The 8,802-nt window shown below is 40.3% G+C and overlaps 1 long non-coding RNA gene across 1 annotated transcript in view; it reads right to left on the bottom strand.

Moving 5' to 3' along the window:
* Positions 1-8: 8 nt before the first annotated feature.
* LOC117282233 overlaps positions 9-8,802 on the bottom strand; it is a 10,752-nt gene continuing 1,958 nt past the window's right edge. Inside the window, exons 2-3 of the long non-coding RNA XR_004512904.1 lie at positions 3,543-3,636; positions 9-851 (exon numbers count right to left, since the gene is read on the bottom strand). This is a non-coding gene — a long non-coding RNA (uncharacterized LOC117282233). The remainder of the gene's footprint in view (positions 852-3,542; positions 3,637-8,802) is intronic.

Here is an 8,802-nt window from a genome sequence, read left to right as displayed (position 1 = left end):
AAGGGAACTGGCAACTGCAGTTTCCCAGAAGTGTTATCAGCCTTACACATTACAGCCCCTGAGAAAGATTTTCAGATCACAGTTTCACTTAATATGCACATTCTGAAGTTTGGAATAACAACTTCCTAAAATAAGCATATTAATAATTGTCTACAGGGCTTTTCCACATAAAGGTCAACTTTCTAATACCAAATGATGACACAACACAACTGAAATACTGTCATTTGTTGTTGTCATCTCATAGTTTTCATAAATGTGTTTTGTATTTTTTCATGGAAATAATGAACACTGCCATGCTTAGACTAATTGTACGAGTATATACATTTTGTTCATCTGACATACTTCCAGATAATTTCTGTGCCTGTTGTAAATGCTGGGTTGAAAAATATTAAAACATTTCACATGTGGGCTAATTAAAATAGCAATGATTTATTTATGACTGCCTCTGTGGTCTAGTGGTCAGAGGTCCTGGGTTCAATTTCTGGCGCTACCAGATTTTCTGAGTTAGTGGGTCTGGAAAGGGGTCCACTCAGCCTTGTGAGGATAACACACGTATCACTGTGCTCTCGCCTTGAATCCTAGTCCCCTGGCTTTTAAAAGGCATCAGAACTATTATTTCATGTCATTCATAAATTTCCATGCATTTCCTGGTTGCTACTTAATACTAATGCTTGAGTGTCACTGAAACTATGTAAACTGAATGAAAATGTGATGATAAAGTAATATAATATAACGCAACATGGAAACAAAATTAACTTCGTTTACCTCCTCTTGTCATCAAATTCTTGCATCCAGAGCCTACAGCATCTCAGAAGCCTCCTGTACACGCCCAGCACAGACTATGATCTGGCCTGCAATGCAAAATGATACAAATTATTGGGGTGTACAAAGAATAAAGCACAAAAAGTTTTATTTTTCTTTCATTAGTGGCAAGGGTTGAACCACAGAAGTGCTGTTATTTTCTGACTGGCTGATGGCTTGTTCTAATGAATGCCACCAACCAAGCCTATATGTGGCTCCCCCTAACACAAGTTAGCACCTGAAAGCAGGAATAGACCCATCATTTTCAAATACAATATTCAAGCAGGAATCTTGTTTCATACTGTTAAAGCAAGTCATTCACTAATCTTGTGTCATGACCCTGCAGACGAGACTAAACACATGCTGCTATACTAACTACCTGAATGCCTACCCTCCCTTCACCACCTGTATATGAGGTCCTGTTACACATATCCAGATGCCTAGAGTAGGGGATCTGGAGTCCTCCATGTATAGTACTGAAGCGGGGAGGGGGGGTGGAGTTATGTAAAAAATTTATGAAGTTTATAATGCACCGTAGGAATTGCATTTCACTATATCTAAAGAACAAGATCCAAAAATGCTGGCATAGAAGAGTGACTTTAAGATGACACCTGTGGTACAGGGTGCTCCTCGTAGATGATGCACAATTGAAGAGGCAGACGCTGCACATTTCTTGCTCGCTGACAAACTCAACACAGACTTTCTTCAATGACACTGCTCCCAAACTGCCAATACACTGTAACATTTATTCAGGGCTTTACAAACTGTAAGTCTGAGCACACTATGCAGGGTGAAACTAAAAGAACATCAAATACATTGTACAACATGTGTCCTGTGAAGTTTAGCTTTCAAGATATGCTTCACTGTCTAGTGGCACAAGCTATCAAGTGATCAATGCATGGGCTGCTCAGTAGTCACAAAAGGTGTTCCAATCAGTGCATGGCATGGTTCCTCTCCAATACACCCTTAACATGCTGACATCAACCACTGTTACAGCTGCTTGGGAAGTCTTGCCACCAGAGGATCCTGCAACCAAGGAGGTCTCCATGCCCAATGTTGGATATCCTCAGTGCTAAATCCATGACCTCTGTCTTTAAGCTAGAGGCACATCTTCAGGTATGAGATGGGGCACCACAGTAATGTTCCCAGTGATTATCCCATGCCTGAGATGGATGCTGAACAAACTTGCTTCATCAGTCCGAAGAATGTTATGTGAAGTAAGCTCACCTGTGGTGTGTTAGTGTCATATCTGTTCACGGGATTGCGTTCCTAGAGGGTGATTGTCTCTGAAAACAGAAGACCTCTCCACAAGCAGTGGTACAGATGCAACTGATCATCATGAAGTACTCTGAGGACCCTCAGTTTGGATGCACTGAGCTTTAGGAGCAAGTTGCGGCATTCTTCATGTGTGCCTTGAGTACTCACAGCACTGCTTAGAAGTACGTTACCACATTTTGATAAGGGGAAATGCATTTGTCTGCTCTCACTCTGAAGAGAAAGCCTTTCTGATGGATGCTCTGCGGAGACGGAGAACGTTCTGTGTAACAGTTACAAGTTTTGTCACCATTGTCAGGCAGTAATCTTCTATTCCAAAAGGGTGCTGTACCCATACACCATACCAGCAACATGAACTGCCATTTTCTTTGTGAGGACAGCACCACTTAATGCTCCTTCCATTAACAATTTTCCTCATCACAAAGTTGTGAAACTGTATACAGCTTACTGGTTAAACCTGCTGCCCCCACCCAGACAGTTTAAACAAAGGATTCACTGTACAGGAATCATCGCATCCACACCTCTGGGTACTGCTGAACTCAAGACAGAGTTCTGTCGTCAAGCAGCTACCCTGACTGCTGTTTTGTGGTTTCCCTCAGACCCCCATCAGCAAATGCCAGGCAGTGGTAGCATATGAAATCAGGTAACAACCACTTCCTGCCATATCCATTTCAATTCATTATTCATCCTACCTACGTCTATCTACTGTATGAACCCCAGTACACTGTGCCCTGCAGAGGTAACCTCACAGAAGAAAAGACCTGTATATGAATGTCTGACCAGAGTATGAATACCAGAAGTATCTTTACACTAGCATCTAGTGCCATCCTAGTGGTGACATAACTCCACCGCTGTTCCCATACTAGACACATGTGAGAACAGATTTTCCAGTCTAGAGAAGGGCAAAATTTGGAAAAAATTTCAACAGGAATTTTCCATACTAGTGCAATCACAAATGCATACTTAGTTCTTTGAATCCTGTTCTGTTGTAGTATCACTGTAAAATGGAGGCTGCAGACACAGCATGACTTGACAATAAAATTAAACAGACCATAATGTCTTGATTAATTTATCATGCTTATACTGAACAACTACATGTTTGGATCATGACACATCACCATCAGGTGGATTCAAATTAAATAACTTCATTCTCAATGAATTTATATAAAATGGATTCATAAAAATATATAATATGCAAGAATCTGGGCCTTCAAATTTCAAGCCCAACCCAGCTCTGCAGAATGGCTGCGACATGTCTACCTGGGTTCCTGAATATCCGGTTTTGGTGAGTTAACCCGACTCTTACCTGCCTGAGCACCACACTATTTTGTTTACTTTGAAACTGTGTTACTAATGAAATTAAGCTCCCTGCACAAAGTACCACAGCTTGCCTCAAGCAACGCTGTATGAATTTTCCAAACATTCTGACAAGAAAGCTAGAGGTATCTTTCTGATGTGACACGCACCTTTCACACAGCAGGCGGATAGTTCAGGAGGCGAAGGCACCGCATGGAACTTGCTCACTAGGAACAGCTTCCCTCGAATGATGCCACTCCAGGACTGCCAACATATAACAATTGTATACAAACAGCTTCATTGACTGTTCACCTCAACACACATTATGACTGGTCAAAATTTCTGTTTTCCTTCAAGCACACCACTGATTCAAGATGTTTTACCCTCACAGCCACTTTCGCACTGCAAGAGGCACTAACCTTTAGGGCACAACGGCTCAAAGCATGCATTTTATTTTTCTCTACAACTTCTGCTCCCAACATTTCTTGCTCTGATAAATATTTAGTGAGCTACGCATGAGATCAATATTATGTGATGTCCTACATTCATTTCTGTCTCTTAAAAAAAAAAAAAAAAAAAGAAAATAATTGTTCATTAATTCAGAGAAAACAAAAAAAATTGTGAGATTCCATTTCATTCATGATATGTATACAGTGGCTGTCTTGTAGTGCACTCAATTTCACCTGTTGCTTCACATGTTTTGGCAACATAGTGCCATCATCAGGTGCCCCAATTACGCTAATCTATTGCATTGCTTGCCTTTATATGTCTTTATAAAATTATTTAAAAAGTGCGGATTTGTCAACTATAATAAATTTACACACACTAAATCTTGTTAAAATTCATCATCTTATGTGTCTTAATTAAAACTTGCATGTGGTTCTTCCACTATGGGGGTCATTTTTCTTATATTCTGTGTAAACCGTGTCTTGTGATGTATGTTCCCTTCTTAGCTGTGAGTGTTGTAATCCATTTCATGGTTCTTGAGTTTATCATCCCATACTTAATGAGCTCCACTGGACTCCCCAAGACACTATACATCACATTAGTCTGAGAGAAAGATTAAGTTACCACTGTGTAGGGGCATGTCTGCTAAAAAAAGGTTCACAAACCCTCACAGAATGTGACCTGCACAACTAGAGCACTGCATATTCTAACGAAAACTGATACATGCGCCTGGCATCTGAACACACTCACCTTTAAGTACAGGGGATCCTTGAACAGGCTAGACAGCTGCAGAATGGAAGAGAGAGGAAGATGTTATATAGGAGTTTTGTTTTTCCTGTCAAACACAATTTACCAAATAACTAGCTCATATTTCACCGTGCATAACGGAGTTTACTGGTCCTACACCAGAACATGTTTTGGTTCATGAAGCCATTATCAGGCAAAACATTAACAAACCTTATACTGTTATATTTTAGCGTCCTGTTGCACTGATTTATGTCCATGATTTATTCCAGCCATCTTACAGTGCATACACTCATCCACCTCACTCTTCACTCCTGCACTACATGTTTCGGCACAAAGGTGCCATCTTCAGGTGCTTTTCGATTTACATTAAACTACTTCACTGCATGCCTTGCCGTCTTCATACTAAAATAACTAAAATATATGTTCATCATATATATTGATAAATATTAAAAATATTAAAACTGTTCAGGATTTTTTATCCCTACGTCGCATCTCAATACGCGAGTCACACCTATCCTCTTCTATCGGAGCACTCTTCCTACTTTCATGTGTGTATTGTGCTTTGTGTTGTGTCTTGCTCCCGTGACTGCGTGTGTGTGTGTGTGTGTGTGTGTGTGGGGGGGGGCTTCTGCCTTTGCCAGCTTCATGCTCCTTGCCTACTTCTGCTCATACACTTTGCACCTTACCTCTGCTAGACTCTACAGCAAATCACTACTGTTACCCACTACATAATCAGATTTTAATGCTACTTCTGTTTTAATGAAACACTCAAAAATACCAACTGCATACTGGCTAGCCCTGTATTACAGACTCCATCTCAGCATATATGTTTTGTTGACTACCGTCTTACAGAATAGAAGGAAAACGTTTGAAAGATAAACATCTCATTTTCCTATTCCTTTCACTGCCCTTATTTACGAATATGAGGGGGTACCCAAAAGAAACTGAACTTATTTTTTTTTAAACTTATTTATTCAAATTTTAAGCACAAACCTTCAATCCCCTTCAAAGTACTCTCCACTTACACTAATACACTTGTCTAGTCTTTTATTCCATTTTTCAAAACATTGTCTAAATTCATCTTTTGAGATGCTTGACAGCGCCTCCGTCGTTTTTTCCTTCACCTCAGCAACATCAGCAAAATGCTGAAAAAAAGTTTTGATCATTTCGGGACTCTTCTTTCAAAGCACAGCATGCTTCCACACGACCTTGTTTTTGTTCAGCAGTCAACAGCTGTGGCACGAATTTCGCAGCCACCCTTTTCATTCCCAAATCTTCTGTCAAAATTTGCTGAACTGAGCTCCAAGTCACTCCAGACAGCTCCACAATTTCTTCAATGGCCCGTCGTCGATCTTCCTTGACGATTTCACAAATTTTTTCAACATTTTCATGTGTTTGGGCCATGGAAGGATAACCAGAACGAGGTTTGTCATCAATTGACATTTCACCATTTTTGAAATGGGAAAACCACTCAAACACTTGAGTTTTCCCCATGGGATCGTCCTTGTACGCCGTTTTTAACATTTCAAGAGTTTCTGTTCCACTTTTCCCAAGCAAAAAGCAGAATTTCACCGCCGCACACCGTTCACGAAAATCAGCCATTGCAAAAACGACGATCACACAAACAGTTGTCACTATAAACTCTGCCGAAACTAGTCCTTACCTTCTGAAGCAACGGTAGTAGGCTTATCGACTCAGGAATGTTAGCTCTATGTGCTCATAGTGGCAAAACGAGGTACTACAAAAGCTCTGCCCACAAAAAAATTAGTTTGGTTTCTTTTGGGTACCCCATCGTACATACCTCTCACACACATGAACAAAGCTAGCATATCTTCAAGCTAATCCGTGCAGATAATGAGCATAACAGTAAAGGCTATTAACCCTGGGGATCAGCACAAACTATGGAATGCTTCTTTCCATTTGTCTTGCATTATGGTTGCATTATTATCCTGTGAGCCATGCCAGTGGCAGCATAGCTTCTGGTATGTTGTCCCATGCCAGATAGGTCAAAGGTGATGGTAATGATCCAGACAAAACAGGATAACCTGCTCTTCCAGATTGTGGGATTGGATGTGGAGTTACAACCCTACCCCATAAAATGCCTTAATTATTGAGAAGCTGTTAACAGTTGCAGCTGGAAAGAAACACCTGAAACAACCTAACAAAATTAAGGTCTACTGATGAAAAAGTGAACTGTGCTGTCCTTGTATAGTACGAGTAGTGGTACATTTTCAGAGGGCACTCGACAAACAGGCAGATATGCTACCAGGTGGCTGGATTCTGTTGAAGATTTGAAGACAATGGGCATTGGAAATACAATGAATATTACACACATTCTTTTCCTCAAGAGTAGTCACAGAATATCTTACAAATCAAACAATGAAAATATTAGATATCCATAGGTGAAGTGAAGTTTTCATACCAGTGAACTGTAAGTTTATGGTCTTCTGGGAAGTGATGCCGTGTAGTCTAGTAAATAGGTACTACCAAACTACATATGTCGTACTGAAAGTCATGAGCAACAATTTTTTGTGAAGTAACATGTTTCATTATTGACAAACCAAACACACCACCTCAATCTACAGACTTTTCTTTATTTTTCTGCATAATCACCACTTCTTTGTACACATTTCTGCCAGCATTCTGGGAGTTTGAAAATTCCCCTTCTGTAAAATTCCGTTCCAGCCATCTGAAGACACTGACACACTGCTTTCTGAATTCAGCGTGCTTATGGAAGTGTGTGAATGGGTGCGAGCAGTGTTTGAAGATGGGTGAAACATTTTAAAGATGGGAACACCAGCATCGAAGATGAGCCTCGGAGCGGTCATTCTTGAACAGCCTCAACTGAACGCAACAAGGAAAGAGTGGATGAGATCATTCAAGATGACAGGCGTGTGACTATGGACACAATAGCCCGAAAACTTGGAATAGGGCACAGTGCAGTACAGGAGATGATTGAAAGCTTGAAGTATAGGAACGTTTGTGCTCACTGGGTCCCGCGGTTATTGACTGAAGACCACAAAGGTCACATTGGAAGCAACTGCAAAGATGGGGTGGGAAGTTCTTCCACATCTCTCCTATAGCCCTGATCTGGCACCCTCCGACTACCATCTTTTCAGATTTGTGAATGATCAGCAGCGTGGACGTTCTGAGGCAAGGGAGGCAATTCAAAAAGCAGTGCGTCAGTGTCTTCGGATGACCGGAACGGAATTTTGCATAAGGGGAATTTTCAAACTCCCAGAATGATGGGAGAAATGTGTACAAAGAAGTGGCGATTATGTGGAAAAATAAAGAAAGGTCTGTAGATTGAGGTGGTGTATTTGGTTTGTCAATAATAAAGCATGTTACTTTACAAAAAAAATGTTGTTCACGACTTTCAGTATGACCCTCGTATATTACACCACATCACTGAAGACCACAATCTTAACAGGTGTCCTCACGATACAAAGAAACTATATCAGTATAAATTACAGGGCAGAATACGTCAACAATATGCAATAAAATAAGGAATGGAAGGTTCTAACACATCAGTTCAATGCAACAAAACCAGAACTTGGCCATGACACTTAGTCATAAGCCAAAGGAATGAACCTTAAACATGGACTTCGTGAGGCTGTCCAACATTTAGAAAACTATTTTCAATTTCTATGCTGGATCTGGTCCAAAGGTTTTAAAATAAAAAGTACAACTGGGTATGGTGTGAGGTCCTGTCAAAAAAGAGAGAAACAAAAATATTTATCTTGTAAATTAAACCAGTTACTGGTTATATTATTAAGAGAGATAATCCCTGTAGTGTTCAACAGATAAGGGGCAGAGTTGTGACACCTACAGAAGGGAACATCATGCTGGCTCTGTGCTGTGTTCCATGGGTCCTCGTTACACACTTCACACATTGACAATAACACTGAAGAATTCTGTAGTTAACCCTTTGACGTGGTCATTTAAATTCCGCGGCCGCGGCTCCTGCGGTAATATATTCAGCCGGCCATTTAAATTTTGCTCGAAAATTATTTATTCATCATTGTTCTTAAATTCTATGAGATAGGAACATGAAACTTTCACTAAAATGATCTTAAATGGTGGTTTTATAACCTTACCTTATAATATGGGCGCCCTGTATCTCGGCCATGGAAGCAGGTTGTTTAGTATTTCAGCAGTGAATGGTACGCCTTGAAGGATGAAACTTTCACTAAAATGATCTTAAATGGTGGTTTTATAACCTTACCTTATAATATG

The sequence above is a fragment of the Cryptotermes secundus genome, unplaced genomic scaffold, assembly GCF_002891405.2.
Source record: "Cryptotermes secundus unplaced genomic scaffold, Csec_1.0 scaffold840, whole genome shotgun sequence".
NCBI lineage: Eukaryota > Metazoa > Arthropoda > Insecta > Blattodea > Kalotermitidae > Cryptotermes > Cryptotermes secundus.
The sequence above is the reverse complement of the archived record's forward strand: the minus strand, read 5'-3'. Positions and strand labels throughout refer to the sequence as shown.